Here is a 22,681-nt window from a genome sequence, read left to right as displayed (position 1 = left end):
TCTTAGAGTCCACAGTCTCTCATGGTTTGTCTCCCCCTCCAACTTCCCCCAACTCACTCCTCTTCTCCATTTCCCAATGTCTTCCATGTTATTCCTTATGCTCCACAAGTAAGTGAAACCATATGATAATTGACTCTCTCTGCTTGACTTATTTCACTCAGCATAATCTCTTCTAGTCCCATCCATGTTGTTACAAAAGTTGGGTATTCATCCTTTCTGATGGAGGCATAATACTCCATAGTATATGTGGACCATCTCTTCTTTATCCATTCGTCCACTGAAGGGCATCTTGGTTCTTTCCACAGTTTGGCACTTGTGGCCATTGCCACTATGAACATTGGGGTACAGATGGCCCTTTTTTTCACTATATCTGTATCTTTGAGGTAAATACCCAGTAGTGCAATTGCAGGGTCATAATGTAGCTCTATTTTTAATTTCTTAAGGAATCTCCACACTGTTTTCCAAAGTGGCTGCACAAAGATGCATTCCCACTATCAGTGTAAAAGGGTTCCCTTTTCTCCATATCCTCTCCAACACTTGTTGTTCACTGTCTGGTTGACTTTGGCCATTCTACTGGTGTAAGGTGGTATGTCAATGTGGCTTTGTTTAGTGTTGTGTTTTGATTCTTTTCTCATTTTCATTTATTTACTATGAGTTTTTGCTTTGTGGTTAGCATGAGGTTCACATATAACACCCTATGTTTATAAGTTGTTTAAGCTGATAACAACTTAAATTTGAATATATCCAAAACCTTACATTTTTATTTACCCATCCATGTTTTATATTTCTGCTGTTACATTTTATATGTTTTTATTTTATGTATATCTCTCAACTAATTACTGTAGTTTTTGTTAATTTTACTACTTAATGTGGTTGATGTATGAGTGATTGATCTATCACTTTAACTCATATTTACCTTTTCCAGTGAGATTTTTACTTTTGTATGTTTATTATTAATTAGTCCATTTCTTTCAGCTCAGAGAAGTCTCTTTAACGTTTCTTGTATGTTGAAGAACTCCTTCAGCTATTGCTTTCTGCTGTCTCCTGCAATTCTGAATTATAACTTTGCCAAGTAGAGAATTCTTGGTTGGGGGGTTTCTTTCTTTGTTTCCTTTCCTTTCCTTTCCTTTCCTTTCCATTCCATTCCATTCCATCCCATTTCATTCCATTCCATTCCTTTTTCTTTCTTTTCATCCCCTCCTTTTGGCACTTTGAATATGTCATGCTACTCTCTGCTCATCTGTAGTTTCTGCTGAGAAATCTGATAGCTTTATGAAATTTCTCTTGTAAGTATGAAGTTGTTTTTTACAAGCTGCTTTTAAGATGCTCTATTTATTGATGAGAACTGGATGTTATATGCAACTGGTAAGTTATTGAACACTTCTACATCTGAAACTAATGATGTACTAAATGTTGGCTAATTGAATTTAAATAAAAAAATAAAATACTCTCTTTATCTTTAACTTTTGACATTTTAATTATAATTTGTCTTGGTATGGATTTCTTTGGGTTCATTTTATTTAGGACTCTCTTTCCTTCCCAGACCTGAATGTCTTTTTCCTTCCCCAAATTATGGAAATTTTTAGCCATTTTGTCTTCAGATAAGTTTTCTGGTCCTTTTTCTCTCTGTTCTTTTGGCACATGCAAATGTTATTCAGCTTTATGTTGACCAAGATTTCCCTTAAGGAATCTGTACTTCATCTTATTTATTTTTATCTTTTTATTGCTCTGTCTGGATGATTTCCATTGCTTTGTCTTCCAGCTTGCTAATCTGTTCTTCAACTTGTATGCTATTGAAACCCTCTGGTGTATTTTTCAGTTTAGTTGTATTCTTCACCTATATAACTGCTGTTTGAAACTTTATTATATTTTCTGTATCATTCTTGAAGATCTCACTGTATTCATTGATTCTTCCCCCATGTTAATGAGCATTTTTATGACCATTACTCTGAACTGTCAATGAGGCAGATTGCTTATCTCCATTTCATTAGTGGCTTCCTAAGGTTTTGTCTTGTTCTTTGTTTTGGAACATATTCCAAATATGTTCCTCTGTCTCCTCATTTTTCCTGACTCTTTTTGTATCTGCCTATTAAATGAAGCAGGTGTCTCTCCCAGTCTTGAAGAAGATGGGGCGTCTGTTTGTCCAGGGGTCTCAGTATGATAACTTGCCAAACTCTGTCACTCCTAATGTTTTAGTTTTATGGGGCCCCGAAATGCAAACCCTATGGATGGGCATTCACAGATATCCCTGTGTGGATGTGCACACTATCTCATTTGGCAGAGTAGGAGCCATGATGGAGGAGTGCCAGCCCAGGGCACACCTTAGCATTGGGTCTAGAAGGGAAGGGGCTATGGTAGGTAAGCACTGGGTTGGGGTGAGTCCCCATCTGTGTCTTGTGCAGCAGGGTCTATGGTGGATAATTACTGGATTAAACTGTAGGGCAGCGTTGCAGGGAAATATGAGACAGGGTGGCACTAGTAAGGAAAACTGAGAGCACCAAAAATGGCACCTGGCAGCATCAGGCTAGCAAGGAAGGAGAAAGGAGAGTTCAAAACAAAGACACAAAAAATGCAAACACACAAACACACACAAAACCAAAAACCAAAACCAACAACACAAAAACAAGTATCTCCTCCCCCAACAGCATATATGAGCTTCTCTGTTTCTAGGGCTGTCTCCAAAAGACCTCTGTATACCCCATAAGACTAGTCAATGAATCTTCCTCACACAGCACCCAGGCACTTCTCAAACTACTGCCCCAACTGTAGGGATTCATAGTGAGTGAATCTGTGCACAAGCTCTTTAAGAGAAGGCTGTTGGTTTTCTATAGCTCTCCTGATCCCCAGATGTGAGCCTCACTGGATTTGGGTTCATTTTATTTAGGACTGGATTTCAAAGTCAGTCATTTGGGGGAGCCCTTTCCAGTGCAGGCCTCATGGGCTGTGGTGTCCATTATGGTCTTTGAACCTCTTCTCCGTGTGGACCTGCACACTTGTGATATCCCTCCCTCTTAGGGGTCCTGGGATAGGTGGCAGGGGTTCAGTAAAAACCACTTGTCTGCCCCCTTTACCCATCTGGATTTGGCCTTTTTTTCTTCTTTCTTTATTCTTTCCTCCTTTCTTCCTTCCTTCATTGTGGAGGATCTACTCTGCTAGTCTTTAAGTCTTTTTAAAGAGAAGATTGTTTTATGTATATTTGTAACTGGTGTGTCCATAGAAGGTGAGCATAGATTCTTCCACACTGCCATCTTCCTTAAATGGGCTTTTATCTGTTTGAGATACCACCTTATTTATGATGATGATGATATCTTAAAGAGTTTTAAAGTCACATGCTTGACTTTATACCATGTTTTCTTAACAATACCCCAGATATGATTTCTGCAACAAAGCCATTTATTAATTTTAGCCTCTTTTACCATCTGGAGAGGCTGGGAATGAGAAACGCTGTTATTTTCAAACCCAGAAAATCCTGGCTCCTTTATATTCACTAGTCCTTCCTTTAACATTTTTCTATTTTCTTACATTTACTCTAGGCTGCTGTAGCAGCCTGTAGTACCAGGCGGCACCTTCAGCAATCTGCCCGGAAATCTCCATGGCTCAATTATCCAAACCATTGAATACATTTCTATTTCCATGTTATCATAAGAGATAGTGTTTCCAAACTTCCCACCACTACATAACAAGTGTCTTCTTTCTTCCAGCTTGCAGTAACACTTTTCTCCCTTTCCTTTAAATCTTCTACTTAGAATCTTCTCGAGGGCTGTCAAGGTTCTGCTGATACTTATTAAGATGCTTTAAGTTTTCATACTCTTCTATGTGTTTTTGCTAGTCTTTGTCTACCACCAAGTCCTGAAGTCACCCTGCTGGTTTTAGGTATTTTTGTGATGATAGTGACCTACTTTCCAGGTATGAAAATTTATTTCAGCTGTTTAATGCTACATAACAAATTACTATGAAACTTAGGATAAATATATATTTATTTTGTTCATGGATTCTCCAAGTAAGGAATTCAGACAGGTGTAGCGTGATGGTTTGTCTTCCCTTCATGTTGTCTGGGTTTCATTTAGAAGATTCTTTCTGAGGACTAGAATCATGGGAAGACTTGTTAACCCACAGGTATGGTGGTTAATGAAGGGTGTGGACTAAGGCCTCAATAACTTTGTGTATAGCCCTCTTCAGTCATATCGTGTGGGTAAATATGGGTCTCTTTAGAGCATGGCATTTGGTTTCTCAGAGCAAGCATCCCCAAAACAGGAATCCAGGTGGAGCTGAATCATTTTTAAGACCTAGCCCTGGAGGGGCGCCTGGGTGGCTCAGTGGATTAAGCCACTGCCTTCGGCTCAGGTCATGATCTCAGGGTCCTGAGATCGAGTCCCGCATCGGACTCTCTGCTCAGCAGGGAGCCTGCTTCCCTCTCTCTCTCTCTCTCTCTGCCTGTCTCTCTGCCTACTTGTGATCTCTCTCTGTCAAATACAGAAATAAAATCTTTTAAAAAAAAAAAAAAAAAAAAAAAATACCTAGCCCTGGAAATCACATGGCATCATTTCACTCTACTGGGTGGAAAATTCGCAAACCTTCCCAGGTTTAAGGGGAAGGAAAATAGACTACAATTCTTGATGAAAAATTGTAAGGTTCTAGAGAGACATAGAAAGCTGAAAATATTACAGTAGCCTTTTAAATTTTTATTTATTTATTTTTATTTTTTTAAATTTTACTTTTTCAGTGTTCTAAGATTCATTGTTTATGCACCATACCCAGTGCTCCATGCATTACATGCCCTCCTTAATACCTACCACCAGGTGTACCCATTCCCCCACCCCCTATCCTCCCAAACCCTCAGTTTGTTTACCCCAATTCTCTTTTCCTTTCTCAATTATAATTTTCCACATTATATATTATTGACTTTATTTGAACATTACTGGTTTTAAGAAAAAACAAGAGGGGTGCCTGGGCGGCTCAGTGGGGTTAAGCCTCTGCCTTCGGCTCAGGTCGTGATCCCAGGACCCTGGGATCTAGCCCTGCATTGGGCCCTCTGCTCAGTGGGGAGCCTGCTTCCTCCTCTCTTTCTGCCTGCCTTTCTGCCTACTTGTGATCTTTGTCTAATAAGTAAATAAAATCTTAAAAAAAAAAAAAACACAAGAAAAAAAAAAAAAAAGAAAACTTTCACATGCATGTGGCAAAATGGGAATAAGACCAAAAAAAAAAAAAGTCTGAAAAATTAAAAGGCTCCTCTCCTTTTTCCTAATCAGAGTATGCACTTCTGTTTATTATAGAGTAAGTAAATTTAATCACTGTAAATTTTTGTGAGTAAATTTTTCAAGAATATCTTCTGCATATACCAACACACACATATAAAAAGTGTTGTATTCTATTAAGTCTACATGTATTTTGAGTTATAAAATCCTCTCTCATTGATCTATACTGGCAAGGTTAGAAATAAATACTCAAACTTGATGGGGTTTTTCTCTTGAAAGGTTTTATGAATCTTTTTCTTCAAAACATCTGTTAAAAAGAATGGTTTGCTTAAGCTAAAATACATCTGTATTTTAAATCACACACTGATGACAGGAGATAGAACAGAGAGTGACCTCATGCTAGGATCTAGAGTGGCTATTTATGAGGAAAACATTTGGTACTTGACGGCCAAAAGTCTGTTTGATTTTGTTTTCTCATGTTTCATGTTCATAAGAGCTTGGTAGGGCAGAAAACAAACTAATGGGTATTTTTACTTGTTAGGTATAATAATCTCAGAACATTTCAAAATTTAAAGACTACAGAATGAAGAGGAAATGCTTTTTGGGTTTCTGATGAATGGCATGTAGTAGAAAGGATCCCAAGTTAGGATTTTAAGAAATTTTGTGTCTGGTCTTGATCTTTCTACTGCAAAGCTTGGTGACTTGAATAAGTTTCCTTTTCTGGTCCTTCTGTTGATTTATTCATTTGTAACTTGAAGAGATTGGAATTGAACCTTGCTACTCCAGGAGTAGTCCATGAAACAGCAACATCCATATCACCTGGGAACTTTCTATAATTGTGGGCCTTTTTCCAGACCTACTGCTTCAGATTCTGCATTTTAACAAAATCCTCAGGTGCTTCGCATTAACTTTTGGACAGTGTTGGACTAATCTCTATGGTACCTTTTTCTTTGAACTTTTCAGACTAAAAGGACTTGAGAGAAAAACAAGAAACAAAAGCGAAACAGCTTCAGTGATATTGATACTTTATTCTTAGAAAAAAGAAGTATGACCCATATATGTGATATATATATCTCTACTGATACAGTCAAAAGATTCCTTTTTGTTAGTTGAAAATTATAGACAAAAAAATGCCAACAGATACAAGATTGCTTATTGTATTTAGTGATCTTCTAGCTTGTTATAGTTTCTAGCGATATTCTTTTCTGCTTCCTGGATCTTCTCATTAGTCACCTTCTCAAGGTTACTTTCAAGAATTATATTTGAAACAAGCTAGGAAAAGTTTCTTAAAAAACTAAAAAGTGACCCACCAAGGGTCATGCTGCAAGGCATTGCTGATATTGCCAGCAATAATGGATGACAAGAGTACTCCAGGAAAGATCCCCAAAATACGTAAACGATTTAGTTAAATGAAACCTAGAACAGTAAGTGGTGTTCAGGTGATTTATTACATGGTTGAATAAATAAGGGAAAGAGAGTTGCTTTTTTATTTTGTTGCAACATTTCTCCCTCATTGTAGCTCAGTACTTGGACACAACAGGGTCCTAATAGTAATGAATTTATTCTTTTTTTATCTTTCCAGCAAATATTTGTGGCACACCTATTAGGTATCAGGCATTGTCCTGTGAAAAGAACAGGAAATTAATTCTTTTATTTTTAATAGCTTTAGTGAGAGATAAGTCACATAATATATGATTTACACATTTAAGGTATACAATTCAATGGTTTTGAGTATATTTGCCAATATCTGCAACTATCACCAGTCAATTTTATAATATTCTGTCACCACGAAAGAAATCCCATACCAGTTCAATATTGTCCGCTGTCTCCTTCCCCTTCTAGCCTGAAGCAGTCACTCCTCTACTTTCTCTTTAATAGATTTTTCCACCCTGACATTTCATATGGATAGAATCAAATTATGACTCTTTTGTGATTGACTGTTTTACTTAGCATAATGTTTTCATGGTCCAACTATGTTATAGTGTGTATCAGTACTTCTTTTTTTTTTTTTTTTTGGTGGCCCCAAATATTTGGACATATCACATTTCACTTAATCCATTCCTCAGATGATGGGCATTTGAGTTGTTGCCACCTTTTGGCTACCATGAATAATACTGCTATAAACATGTGCACAAGTTGGGACATAGGTTTTCATTTCTCTTAGGTACATAACTAGTTGTAGAACTGTTAGGTCATACAGTGATATGTTTAATCATTTAAAGAACTATCAGACTGTTTTCCAAAGTGGTGGCATGAAACTTAACTCTTGGTGAATGTAAAGAAATAGAGTCAAGTTAGAGACAGGCAATGCGTGGGATGTTTGACACCATGTAATCTGTTTCTCATCACTCCATCCATTTTGGTCTTCCCACCTCCATCTGGATAGTCTCCTTAGAACATCTCTTTCAAAATGTTATTTCCCTGCTCAAGAAGCTACCATGAAAACCTCCTGACTGGTAGTATTGAACTCTCAAGGCTATGATAACTGAGACCCCCATATTATAGCATAAGCAAAGCACAGTGATTTGAACACAGAATTTGACATTACAAAGAGGTTTTATTTTTTTAATTTTTTTTAAAAGATTTTATTTATTTTACAGAGTGAGACACAGTGAGAGAGGGAACACAAGCAGGGGAAGTGGGAGAGGGAGAAGCAGGCTTCCCGTGGAGCAGGGAGTCCAATGCAGGGCTTGATCCCATGACTTTGGGATCATGACCTGAGCCAAAGGCAAGCGCTTAACGACTGAGCCACCCAGGCACCCAAGACTTAGGTTTTAATTCAACTTTGGGACTTTATTAGCTTTATGCCCTTGTCTATATAATTAATTTATCTCTGCCACAGTTGACTCTTAGTTAATAGATTGTATAGATTTTCATAGAGGATGGTTAGTATAGTTTCTGGCACATTATAATTACTCAGTAGGTAGTGATTGATATAATACTGATATAAAATAACAAGTTGTAGTTCCATATACTAGCTGTAAACATTTGGAAAATGAAATTTAAATATAAAGTATGCAATAGGATAAAAGATACCTGTGAAATTTATAGATAAATTTAACAAAAAGATATGAGACCTCACTACTAAAATATTCCTTAGCGATTTAAAGAAGACCTAAACTGAGAGAGATAACATGTTAATGAACTGGAAGTTTGAATGCTGTTTTGATTAAACACATTGTCAAGCAAAATATCAACTTCTTTTATGGAAACTTTTTTTTTTTTAAAGATTTTATTTATTTACTTGACAGAGATCAGAAGTAGGCAGAGAGACAGGCAGAGAGAGAGAGGAGGAAACAGGCTCCCCACTGAGCAGAGAGCGTGATGTGGGGCTCAATCCCAAGACCCTGAGATCATGACCTGAGCCAAAGGCAGAGGCTTAACCCACTGAGCCACCCAGGCGCCCCATGGAAACAGTTTTTAAAAATTTATATGAAAATGCTCATTTTTTTTCTTAAATTCCACATGTGAGCAAAGCCATAGGGTATTTGTCTTTGGCTGACTGAGTTCACCTGGATTATACTCTCTAGCTCCATCCACATTATTGCAAATAGCAAGATTTCATTCTTTTTTATGGCTGAGTAATATTGACAAATGAACATGATCGGGGGAGGGGAAAAACCAAGAAACAGACTCTTAACTATAAAGAACAAACTGATTGTTACCAGAGCAGAGGTAAGTGAGGGGGTGGGTGAAATAGGTGATGGGGATTAAGGTGGGTGTTTGTGAGGAGTACCAGGTGTTGTACTGGTAGTGTTGAATCACTATGTCATACATCTGAAATTAATATTACACTGTATGTTAACTCACTGGAATTTAAATAAATATATGAAAAAAATATATGAAAATGCAGAGAGTTTGTGACATTCAAAGTCATCTTGAAAAAGAACAAAGTCAGATGAGTTATAATCCTTGATATCAAGACCTCCTATAAACCACAGTAATCAAAACAGTATTAGCATAAGGATATAAAAGTTGATCAATGGGACAAAGTAGAGGTAAGAAAGCAATCCATACACATATAGTCAATTTCAATAAAAGCTCAAAGCCAATTCAATGAGAAAAGACAAGTCTTTTTAAAAAATGGTGCTAGAATAACTGGATAGACACATGGAAGAAATAAGTCTCAACTGCAGCTAATTATTTTAGATAAATTACAGATCTCATCATAAAAATTAAAACTAAGTGCTGTGAAGTGTGTAAACCTGGCAATTCACAGACCTGTACCCCTGGGGATAAAAATATATTATATGTTTATGAAAAATAAAAGAAATTATAAAAAAAAAATCTAAAACTAAAACTTTTGGGGGACACCTGGCTGGCTTAGTAGGTAGAACATGCAACTCTTGATCTTGGGGTTATGGGTTCAAATTCCACACTGAGTGTGGAGATCATTTAAATTTTTTTTTTAAGATTTTATTTATTTATTTGACAGAGATTACAAATAGGCAGAGAGGCAGGCAGAGAGAGAGGAGGAAGCAGGCTCTCCACTGAGCAGAGAGCCCAATGCAGGGCTGGATTCCAGGACCCTGAGACCATGACCTGAGCCAAGGGCAGAGGCTTTAGCCCACTGAACCACCCAGGAGCCGCCCCCACACCCCCGTGCCTTTTTTTTTAAACTGAAGCTTTTAAAAATAATCATAGAAGAATATATTAATGTTCTTGAGGTAAGCAAAATATCTTAGGCCAGGAAAAGACTAAACCACAAAAAAGTGACCAAACCAACCAAACAAAACCATACTTCTTTCCATTGAAAGAAGAAAAAACTTTAGTTATAATATGGGAGAAAATATTTGCAATATATATTTGACAAAGAACTTGATCTAGGATAAATAACAAACCAATAATAAAAGGATAAACAGGATTTTTTTATTATGCAAAATTTTGGATGCTTTCTTACAAGAAAGAATATGTGAGTAGTGAAGGTGAACTTGAGAAAGTGCATAATATTATTAGTTACTCATTGTGGCAACAAAATGTTGAGGACGTGGCATTACTGGAACTCTTTGTTTAGTGTGTATATTAAAAGAGCATCTACTTTAGAAAACGGTTTGGTAGTTTCTCATAAAGTTAAACATGTAACTATGTCTATTGACCCAGAAATTCCACCTTCTCAGTATTTACCCAAGAGAAAGAAAAATAGGTTTCTACAAAAAAGGCTTGAACAAGAATGTTTATAGCAAGTTTACTAATAAATGGCCGAAAAGCTTTACTAACAATAGCAAAATGACCAACATCAGGACAATGGATGAGCAAACTGTGGTTTAATCATATAATGGAATATTCCTCACCTACATAAGTAAGAAACTACTGATAGGTGAAACAATATGGATGAATCTCAAAAAGTATGTTGGGTGTGGTGCAAAAATAATGAATACTGTTATGCTGAAAATAAAAAGTAAATAAAAAAAAAAGTATGTTGAGCAGACCAGTAAGAACCAAATCAGATCACACTGTAAGATTTTATTTATATGGAGTTCTAGTGTATTGTGATAGGAAAGAGAATCATATGGAAGGTGGAATGGCTGGAAGAGGACATAAGAGAATTTTCCAGGGTAATGGGGATGTCCTCTGTCTTAACTGCAGTGTTGGTTACATGGGTGTATATATTTGCCAAACTCACGGAATCATAAGCTTAAATCTGTACGTTTCCTTCATGTAAATTTTACCTCAAATAGATTTAAATCTGCCCTTGGAAATTTATTAGCTTTTTGTATTTGGCAACATAATTTGTTTTCCTGTGCATGAATGTCTTAAGTGGATTGTTATAGGATTTAAAGAGAGAAGTATACGTTAAATATCTAATTATTTGGGGCATGTTATAGGCACTGAAGAAGGTGCATCATATCATTAATGCAGCTAAGACCCTAATTACTTAAATATTTGCTAGAATCAAATAATAAGCTTAACAATTTTTGCACAAAACCCTTGTATTACTTCCACTATTTGCTTCTGGGCATCTTCTGCCTTGGAACCTAAGAAGTTAATCATTGATAATTAAGGCAGCACTTGCTGCCTACCAAGTGCTAATTAATATGATCTTGAACAAACCCCTTTACTTTTTTCAGATGTAGTTTTCTCATCTTGTTTGTCATGTTTAGCTGTAGATGATAATCACCTGGTGAGATTTTAAAATTACACTGATGGTGTGTCCCCATCTATAGGGATGCTTATCTAAGTGACCTAGTATGGGGCCTAGGTATGAATATATATTTTTTGAAAGATATCCAGAGATTTGAATGTGGTGTCAGAATTGAATATTACTCAACCTGGTGGTTTCCAGCTCAAACTGGAGTCTACAAGCTGGGAACCTTCAAGTGTTTGTTTAAGCCACATCTTCTTGTTGTTGATGATGCTTAGTCAGGGCCTAGAATTTCCAGCTGAATGCCAACACTGTGCTTTCTATTGCTTTGTAACCAACCTTTTTACATATTTTCCTCATCTGCCTGGGACTTTAAAATATTAGACTTTTTATTTATGGTCTTATTTGTAGTCTTTGGTTCTAAATATATTTAGCATCAACTGCAAGGAAAGGGTTTTTATTTTTCTACTATAGCCATTGTTATTTTTGTTGTCCTCTTCTGTGAATGGAAGTCAGATCTCATCTGCAAAGGCAGACTGAACTGTGATAGTGAATTTTGAATACAATCTCTCATCCTGCATTACTCAGTTGCAACAAGTTGGCTAGAAAATTGCTCCATACAGCTATTGTGTCTATTGCTGTATCAGCAAAGCAAGGTAAAGAAAAATCTGATATAATTCCTTCTGAAAATGCAGAGATTCACTTTTTTTTAAAAACTGGAAATTGCACAACAGATGAAAAAATACTTTCATTCTTTTCTTTCGATGTATAATAAGGTATTCAACTGGAGTGGGATGATGAGGTCACTAACTGCATTACAAACAGCTTGATCAGGTTGGCTGATTCTTTCAAGGATAATGACTTAGTAGAATTCATAAAGAGAGAAAAGAATGGGATATTGGGATTGCTCCTGAAGCCCCTTTCCATTCAAAGGAGCAGGGCTAATGCCACCCACCAGTGATAAATGATTTGCTATTGTCCAATTTTCCTGAATGGCTACCAGTATAATCTATAGCTCAGAAACTCAGAAGTCTGTATAGATGGGACATTCTTTGCTCTTATGTGGGGGAAAATAAAAGCATAAATCCTGTGATGTTGGAAGTAAATGATATCTCACCCCAGACATCTTGGTCCATTCAGTAATGTGACATGCTTCCTCTCTACTTAATTTTGATAAACATTTTGAGGCTTTTTATAGAAAAACCCTCATTCTTCTTCCTAGTCTATGTTACTTCTTGTGTTTGGCAAATAAAGCATACCAGATCTTTCACACCAGGTTCTAGTAAAGATGAAAAGATATCTTAGAACGTATATGACTCTGAGTTGAGTTGGTTTTTAAAGTCCCTTCCAGCCACCTGATATTAAGCATTTGCAGAGATATTTATAGATGGGCTTCTTGTTGAATAGCCCTGATATTAGTGGCAATCACTACTTTGTAGGTATCATTTTTCATTTTTGGACAGGTTTTGGAACTTCCACTTATCAGTCTTCCTCGGTTCTCTAAAACAGCATAAAAAAGTCCAAACACTCTTCAATATGATAGACCTTTTAAGTATTAGTCAAAATGTAAATGTTTTCAAAGTCCTTCTATTAGAATAAATAATCTTCAGTTTCTTCAGGCATCACCACATGCCATGATTTTGTGCCCTGTCATCATCTTGGTCACCCTTCAGTTTCTCAAAAGACCTGGTGAGGCATTTTTTATTTTATTTTATTTTTTATTTTTTTATTATGTTAGTCACCATACAGTATGACATTAGTCTTTGAGTAGTGTTCCACGATTCATTGTTTGCTTATAACACCCAGTGCTCCATGCAATACATGCCCTCCTTAATACCCATCACTGGGCTAACCCATTCCCCTACCCTCTTCCCCTCTAAAACTCTCAATTTGTTTCTCAGAGTCCATAGTCTCTTATGGTTTGTTCCCCCCCTGATTTCCCCCCTTCATTCTTCTCTTCCTCCTCCTAATATCCTTCATGTTACATGAATAAGTGATATGATAATTGACTTTCTCTGCTTGACTTATTTCACTCAGCATAATCTCTTCCAGTCCCAACCATGTTGATGCAAATGGTGGGTATTCATCCTTTCTGGTGGCTGGGTAATATGTCATTGTATGGAAGTCCAAGATGGGCCACATTTTCTTTATCCATTCATCTGTTGAAGGGCATCTCGGCTCTTTCCACAGTTTGGCTATTGTGGATATTGCTGCTATAAACATTGGGGTGCATCTGTGGCCCTTCTTTTCGCTACATCTGTATCTTCCGGGTAAATACCCAGTGGTGCAATTCCTGGGTCATAGGATATTTCTATTTTTAATTTTTTGAGGAATCTCCACACTGTTTTCTAAAGTGGCTGCACCAACTTCCATCCCCACCAGCAGTGTAAGAGGGTTCCCCTTTCTCCACAACCTCTCCAACATTTGTTGTTCTTGCCTTATCCATTTTTGCCATTCTAACTGGTGTAAGGTGGTATTTCAGTGTCATTCTGATTTGAATTTCCCTGATGGCTAATGATGGTGAACATTTTTTCCTGTTTTTTCTGTTAGCCATTTGTATGTCTTCTTTTGAGAATTTCAGACTCTCCTCAATGTGTCACCTGGAAATCAAAAATGGAGTGAGATTTTCATCTACTTGTTTCTGGCCACTAGTGTTTATTGCCCCTAGTAAGTCTTTCTTGAAGGAGGGTAGGGAAAAAATAAATGGCTGTTCTGTTTAACACAGCCTTAGAGTGCATTAAAAAAAAATTTTTTTTTTAAGCCTCACTTTTCCTGTTCAGTGAACTCAGTCTCTGTGGCTGGTTAATTCTGTCACTTGAGTGTGATTCAAAGGAAGTCAGACCAAGTACCAGGCTGTCCCACAGTCACCATCCACAGCCCTCTTCCCTGCAGTCACCAGCTTATAGACTCTTTGTTGTAAGAGATGAAGACACGCTTTCACCCATTCCCCAAAGGGCAAACTTGAGGCCATAGGGAAAAAAATAAGCTGGTTTTAGAAATTTTGGTAATAGTTCTGGAACTTTTTAAATAGAGCTTCCAAAGTTGTAAAGATTAAGTTGAGAGTGTTCTTACCCATATCAATATTCAGTTATTAAGCATCATATTATTTAAGGACGGCAAGCATGTTAATACATTTTTGGACTGGTAGTACTGTTAAGCCTTTGAGTGTTGTTTAAGTGTTAGAATTTACTTTTCTTCCCCATTGAACTTAATTAGGTATGCATAGTTACTTTCTTTAACTGTCATATGACTTGCGGATGTGCATTTAAATTCTCACTGTATTGTAAGCACATGGAAGAACGTTTTTTGCTGATTGAATTTTGTTATTTTTAGTACAACAAAATATAACGTTTAGTATAATGTGGAGATGGGTGGAGTTTAAGAAACACAGGTTGTCATTGTGAAATCATATTCTAAACTAGAAAATAATGATCTAAGATCTCAGGATGTTAGGTTGTTCTAGCCATCTGTCATTTTGCTAGGAGGTCCTCATTGTGTTCAAACCCATAATAATATTTCTAAGCTTGTGATACTGTCTTTGATTTCTTCACTTTTCACTTGACATTTTGGAAAGAGTCACATATATGGTTAATGGTTGCTCATTCTCTGGAACCCAGATAGTGTGGCAAATACTATGCATACTCTACTCACCTTTCTACCCATGGCACATTCATCCATTAACTATAGTACTCCTTCTTTACAAGTGTAATGTCATGTGGCATTACAGGCAGGTATTACTAGTTGGTAGTTGGCATGGGAATGGGTTCACATTCAGGCTCTACCTCTTTTTCTGCAAAATTCCTCTGTGCCTCAGTTTCCTCATTCACAAAATGGAGATAACAGTACTGACTCCATAGAAATGTTGTTAGGATTTAATAAGGCAATATGAAGGACTTTGGAACAGTGTCTACACATAGTTCTTAATAAATGGTAGCTCTCAAGTGAACTCCTTTGCCCTTTCCTTTATCCAGCACCACATTCAGGTATACAACTAAAAGCTTACTCAACAGGGCACCTACATGGCTTAGTCAGTTAAGTGTCTGCCTTTGGCTCAGGTCATGATCCCAGGGTCCTGGGATTGTGCCCCATGTTGGGCTTCCTGCTCAACAGAGCCTCTGCTTCTCTGTCTCCTTTTGCCCCTCTGTTCATGTGCTCACTCTCTCTCTCAAAATATAAATAAAATATTTAAAATAAATAAATGAAACCTTACTTAACAACCCAAAGCTGCATATGGGCATTTGGAGTGATGTATTTGATAATTAAAGATGTTCAAGTGTGTATGTGTATGTTTGTGTCTCAATCAATCCCTATGTGCACTTGGGTATACGGATTAAGAAGTATAGTGCTTTATGTTTTTATAACTTTGCACTTTATTTAGAATTTGAGTAGGACCATTTAGTATACACATCACTAAAATATTCTTTCCAAAATGGACACCAACCTGGCTAATGATAGTACTCAGCCATTTACCTGAATTCCTTCTATTTTTAATTCTATTTAAAGAAATGCAGAAAAATTACCAACTGTTTTAAGGAATCAGGAGTTGGTCATGCTGACCTTTCTGTTGGCATTTGGTTAGGTCTTCCTGTTTCTGTTCCTATGTCGGTCTTGGACATATTTGTGTGCTTCATTTCTACATTTGTTTCAGACAGCTTTGCTGAAATGCTGTCGATACTCTTTTGGATGAGAGGAAATATGCAAGGTGAGGGGTGTGTGTGTGTGTGTTTTGTTGGGAGTATATTTATGTCTTCATGGACACATGATTTGTACATAATAAGAAATATCAGGCAATTGTGTATATATGTGATGGTTGTGCATGGAGGAAGTATATAACTATTTGTGTCTGTATCTTCAAGTTTGCATATGTGCACCTTAAGAGTATAAGGAAAAGCCACTCCTCATGTTGAAATATCTTTTTTAAGCTCTGCCTGAATGTTATCTTTTATTTTCTTTCTCTCTATACCTCCCACTTTCCTAGTCTTTGTCCATTTTCCTTCATCTCAAGTTTTACCCTCTCAGATGGCATCACCACTCAATAATCTATCCCTTTCCATCTTTCTGTTAGAAGTGAGAACCACTTTGTATTTTACCTACAAAGAGTGTCACATGATGGATCTTGTTTCTCAGTGGTTCTATGTGATATGGCTCATGTGTTTACCCAGGACATGTATAACTTCAGGTTTTCTTAGGTAAACTGTGACTGAAACCTTCACTGTCAACTCTTCTCTGCTGCTCATTGACAAAATATTCCCTCTCCGTCAGTTCCAGTAAGGCAGGGCGGATATTTTAATTATGCACCCCCCCCACTCTGTAACTTACGGACTTCAAATTCCTTTGAAGGAATTCAAATTCAAAGGAATTTGAAGTCCGTAAGTTACAGAGTCAGAATTAAAGCCCAGTGCTTTTTTCATCAAGTCATTTCTATAGAGGGTTGGAAAGAAAAGAGTTTCCAGATCAGATATATGTGGAGGGGTCTATGAATAAAAACATCAAAATAATATTTCACATTCTAGACTTTTCCTAACCCCCAACACTGTTGAGTCTTGACCCATCACAGGTCTTAGTGATGATCTGTTGATGGAGTGACTGTTATCTCAAAGCTTGAGGGGGATGTGTGTTCTGTTCTTTTTTAGTGGCATTTCTTGGAGAATTCAGTTCTAGGTAAAGCGGCCTTCCTTGCTTCATACTTGGTACCCAAGGTGACAATTTGCCTGGGCAAAATTAATAGTAATATTAATAATCATGGCAGGTCATGAAAAAAATGTCAGTATTACTAAATATTCATGCTTTCTGCACTCCTTAGGTTCTGTTTACAGTTCTAATAATTAAGCATCTCAGAGCTCCATTAGAGAAACAACAACTGAGTTTATTAATGATAACAACTATGAATATGAATATATACAAGATACTATTTACATAATGTGAATAAGGGAATTAATTACAAACCTAGAGAGGGAGAGGGTTCTGACCTGTCTGTGAACTCTAAACCTACAACATTCATAGAAGAAAGTTTTTTCTTTTTTTCTGGCAATGACACTGACCTACCAGGTATCTGTAGAAAGAGTACTACAACTTGGAAATCTGGAGTATATAGGCTTAAATATAATTACTTTACATCTGGCTCACAGAGTCTCTCATATTTAAAGATAGTGCTTGACAGCTGTAAAGCCTGTTGCATTCTACATTTTCCCCCTGTAGATAGTACCCTTTAAGACTTAAAACCACAAAGGGGAGAGAAGTTGGATTTTACTTTTGAGGGAGTATAGGTACACATGCGAATGGATACCTTTGAAAATATCTCAGCCTCACAAACAGTTCTTCTGCAATGGGGATGAATCCACCTTCTACTGAGTTAGAGAAATGTATCTCAGACATGGTATCTAAAATTGGTATCTACTCTTTTCATGCTTTTGAGCCTGGGGAGGATACCTGACACTAGCTCAGCTATTCAGATCTTAGGCAGGAATCAGACATGGAAAAGAGAATGGGAATTGAGAATCAGTCTTTCCTAGCAGCTAGACTGATGGAAACTTGGGTTATTTTTCCATCAGAAAATGAGGGAGAAGGGAGAGAAAGACTGACAGAAAAGAGAAGTAAATTCACCAAAAACGGCAATAATGAAAGAATAATTGAGGTCCCTTCCTAAATCTGCAGTGCTTCTTTTTTTTTCTTTTTTATTATGTTATGTTAGTCACCATACTACTAGTACATCATTGGTTTTTGATACAGTATTCCATGATTCATTGTTTGCATAATATCTCTGGTGTCCCTGCCCTTGGCTTCCATGAAATACCTGTGGGTCCTTGAGACAAACCAATCGTTTTATTGCCTTTACTTAGAGCAGCTTGCAGTTAAGACAAATAGTTTGCCTAAGTCAGAAAGCTGGAGAGTGGCACAGAGTGACTGAGAACTTCAATTCTGTAATCACCTCTCTACAGTTTTCTCTGTAGCTCTGCAGCTGCTGCATACATTCCCGAGCCTTCTTCTGCTATGCAATACTGATCCAGCCCTGTCATGAGGGTGGAGCCTACTGGAAGGTTTTCAGATCTCCGAGTTTGGGATGAGAGCATTCTGCTTTGCTTCTAGCTTGTACAGATGTACTCTATCAGGATGCTCTTTGATTCATTAAAATTCTACAAGAAGGAAATGCAGCCAGCTGCCATTCTCCTTGCTCATCATCTTCCCTGGTGTCAGTCGCACCTCATTGCGTTTGGCAACGCTCTTGACATGAGTGACATTAGCCAGAGCACAAATCAGGTAGCATCTGCTGAGGAGTGAAGAAAAAAATCACAAACACATTTATTAAAGGGAAAACAAAATCAGGGTGACATCCAGGTTGTCTTTTTTATAGTCTGTTTCTGGGTTTGTGTTTAAGATAGATGACTCCATTTTTTTGTGTGTGTGTGTGTTCCAATTTAACTGTTTCCAAGGCTGTCTCCAACCTTCATCTCGGGGGGATTCAAAGCATTGACTAGGTGAACAGAGGTTATAACTAGAATAAACACACGGTCTAATTTGTCCAGGATCATCTCAATTTATAGCTATTGTTGGAAAAGGACCCCTTTCCCTCTGAGACACACACTGATTTGGGTGATAAATTATTTGGTCATCCTGGTGGGAGTCTCCATTCAATAAATCAAGGATGTTTCCTGAGCCCCTATTGTGGATGATCAAAGTGGTGTGACTGTGTGTGTATGTGTAAATAAATGTAAGTATTTCATGGCGTCTGCCCTTAATGAACTTCCTTACAGTTCAGAGTTACAATAATAGCAAAATAGAACTGGAACTCCAGGAGATGAAATCTTCTTAATAGTGGAACCAGAAAGTGCAGCCAATTTGTTCTTAGTTTACTGTTCTTGTGGGAGTCATTGTATGGGTCAAGGACAGAGAGTCTAGAGACATAGAACTTGGACTCATATCTCAACTCTGCCATTTACCAGCTGTATGAGTATGAGACGATTAACTCTCCCACACCTCCAGTTTCTGAACTATGCGAGTGGATGAAACCAGCATCTTCTTTCTTGTTGGGGTGTTGAGGATTGTGTTATGTGAAGAAGGTGGTTAATAGTACCTAGTGGAAACTAAAAACATAGTAAAGATGAGCTAAGACATGATTCGTAGCAACAGGTCCTTACTGGGCTGAAAATCTTTGGAATCATCCCTTGTCTCTTTCATTCAAACTGTGTGATATATTAAGTAGGGCTAATCATAGAATCTCAGTATTTTATTCAGCCCCAAATCCCTACCACTCAATGGTGAATGGTGGGTAGGTAAATAACATTCCTCAGAATCATTCATCGTATTCCTTCTCGACATTTTCAAATAGAGTTGTGACAGCAAGGCAAACTGTGTGCTGTGGGCTTAGGAGAACAGATGGTGTCGGAAAAATCTAGCATGTGATGGAAAGACATGGTGTATTCCTATCCAGCATAGGGAGGAGCAGGAACAGTATGTACTGAATAATTCCTCCTTCCAGGTGGTGGAGGTGGGAAGAGAAGGGAGATAGTAGGGCACCAACAGCAAACTCCTTCATGGAAAAGGTCTAGCCTGCTGCTTCTCTAGGATTCCTCCCAGACCTAGAAAGGGACTAAATTTTCTAAATACAATTTTAGCATGTTTCTTGAAAATGTACTGGGAACTCTTTCTATGTATTGGTTGAAAATTTGAAACATTTGGGACCTTGATGAAACCCCTCAAAGAAATAACCCAGTATAAAGCCAAACATTCACTTATTTAAATTATTATTTATTATAATTTAAATTGATGACTAACATTTATTGAACCCTTTATGTCAGAACTGAGCTAAAAAGCTTTACATGCTGTATCCTATTAAATGTCTACCACTGCACTGACACAGGTGCTATAGGTCCCATTTTGCTTATAAGGAAACTGGTTCAAAGATGCCTAAGGGTCACAAAGCCACTAGGAGAAGAGGCCTTTTACTTAGGTCATTCTGAATCCAAATTTTATACTTCTGATTACTATGCTGTATGTGCTATGATAAACTTGCCTTAAAAATAATGGATTATAGAGCTAGGTAACCCCAATATCTTGGACAATCATTATGTTCAAGGATGGAATAATAATGAGTAGAAGAAAAGGAGTTAAAGTACTGAGGGCAAGAAGGACAATTCTGATTTGCTTGAATCTTCTTGTTTTCTCTCTGAATTATTTAGGCCTTGGACTTAGAGTTGGGTGTCTGTTCTTGTTTCAAAGGAAAGATCTTTTATTTTTCCTCTGAAAGACATTGCAAGATTTGAGCAATACTAAACTGCAAGAAAAATCTTCCTCAGTATGAACGTGAGGTCTAACTGGTTGACAGGAGAGATAGGACTTGGAATATAAGATCTTTCTGCTATAATGGGTAAGATACCTGTTTCTTATTTTTTCTTTATTCTTTAGTACTATAAATATTTAAGGTATGACTTTTATACTCCAGGCTCTGTGCAGGCATGTGGAAGACAGAAAGGCAAGGAAGACAGACACAGTGGCTATGATTATTAAGTTTATTATCTTGGTTTTTTCCTAGGAAACAAAAAGATTATGAAATCCTGCCATATTCAGTATGTAGTGTATTAATTACATTTGGCCAGTCATCCATCTATATTTAAAATTCAGTTGCTTTCCTATCTCTATAAATGCATTTGCATTTGCATGCTATCTCAGAATAAAGCAATGGAGACATCAGTAATATAGTGTTTAATAGCTGATTGCCTTGATTCAGAAAGATGAGAGGGTCATAGCTTTGCTGAATAACACTGAATCGTTGTTAAATTTCTCCAAGCTTATTTACTAATTTAGAAAATGACCCTCTGCCCTCCTTTCACCACAGGCAAGCTACACATACAGAATCATTTTTCATATGACGATGCATCTGTCCCAGGGCTGAACAAGTACCTGGAGCCAGAGGACTCTGAAGAACTGGTTTTAAAGAGTAATTTTTGTCTCCTCCCTTTCTACTTTCAAGTGAGTCACCTCGTCTTCAGTCAAGTGACAATACCATTCTGGGTTATGTCTACCTTGATAATGGCCTAATGTTAGGATCTAGTGAGATGGATTGCAAAGTACCCTATGAATTCAAGGGCTTCGAGGTAAGTGGACTTTATATCTGAGACACTGACCAGATAGGCATGAAACAATTTCAAACTGTGTGGTTGTGTATACCTTGCCATATCAGATGATATCTTTGTGGGTTGTATGGGTCAAGAAGATGGTGACATTATGGTTCTTTCAATTCAGATTCTACTTTGACAAAATGCCTTCTATGATATAATTTCTGGTGAGTGACCAAGTAGAGATGCGTGCATAGTCATCTATCAATGCATGAAAGAGTCCAGGCAGTCAAATGAGTTGGCTCTCAAACTTCTATTCCCCTCCCTATTTAGGAGAGATGGCCATAGCTCCTGGCAACATGTCCCTAAATATGCCTCCAGATTACAGAGTATGTTCAGCAGGGAGTTGTTCCCTTGTCAACAATGAACATTAGTATAGCAGTTGGACTGGAAGGAAAAGCTTTTGTCTATTAGGAAGCCTGCAGAGCTTGGTTGCTAGGCAACTCAGTCTGGAGGCAGCAACCAATGTGTAGTGTGAGGGAATCCAGGGAGGTGGGCCTGGAAAATAGGGGGAGGCAAATCTTTACTCAGAGTCAGGAGAAGAAAAGGCACTGCCTACTACCCAGGTAAAGAGGAGGTGTGTACAATGAATTAAATTGTGCGTTTTAGCGTTGAAGTGCTAGGTGCCAACATGACACTATGTTATCATCTGGAAAACTACGTGACCTTGAGTAGTGACTTTCTCCAGCCTCAGATTGTCTGGCAAAAGTAACCAGATATTGCTAACTTCTCCCCATCCTCACCACTATAGATACCGCGCACACACATACCTCCTTGAATCAGAGAAACAGGATTCTGATCTCATATGTACTGTATTTGCGGAAAAGGATATATTACTAAAAATCCTGGAATAAATGGTGTTTGGGTTTCTTTAAGCTTAAGGTTCTAAATAAAATGACTGTTTCCTACTCTTAAACATAACTAAATATTTACACAGGGCAGAATATGCCAGAATACAGATAAGGGGGAAGTTCTCTTTCATATAGCCAAGCTCTTAGAGCTCCACTATCCCAAAATACACTACTCACTAGGCTGCCAGCAGATTCGAAAGACGCAAGATTAGATACTTTAGGGGGAGTTAAGGCATGAACTATTCCTGAGCCACTTGGGAGATGTGACATATCAACTAAACATTCACAAAATCTGAGCTTAAGCATGACAGTGATTTGAACTCAAAGAAATGAGGCACCTCCCAGTGAAGGGATATCCTGGGCTGAGAATTGGACTGATGTGGGCACATGCAGGCCCATGAGGGTTGAGGTATCACAGAGAAAAGGCAGCAGTTTTTAAGA

The 22,681-nt window shown here is 37.6% G+C and overlaps 1 long non-coding RNA gene across 1 annotated transcript; it reads left to right on the top strand.

Annotated features, from left to right (window-relative positions):
• Positions 1–1,554: 1,554 nt before the first annotated feature.
• On the top strand, positions 1,555–14,299 carry LOC116585639. The gene is made up of 3 exons (XR_004283738.1): positions 1,555–1,628; positions 2,656–2,662; positions 14,289–14,299. It is a non-coding gene; the product is annotated as an uncharacterized LOC116585639 (long non-coding RNA).
• Positions 14,300–22,681: the final 8,382 nt, after the last annotated feature.

This window comes from Mustela erminea, chromosome 3 (genome assembly GCF_009829155.1).
Source record: "Mustela erminea isolate mMusErm1 chromosome 3, mMusErm1.Pri, whole genome shotgun sequence".
NCBI classification, from domain to species: domain Eukaryota; kingdom Metazoa; phylum Chordata; class Mammalia; order Carnivora; family Mustelidae; genus Mustela; species Mustela erminea.
The sequence above is the reverse complement of the archived record's forward strand: the minus strand, read 5'-3'. Positions and strand labels throughout refer to the sequence as shown.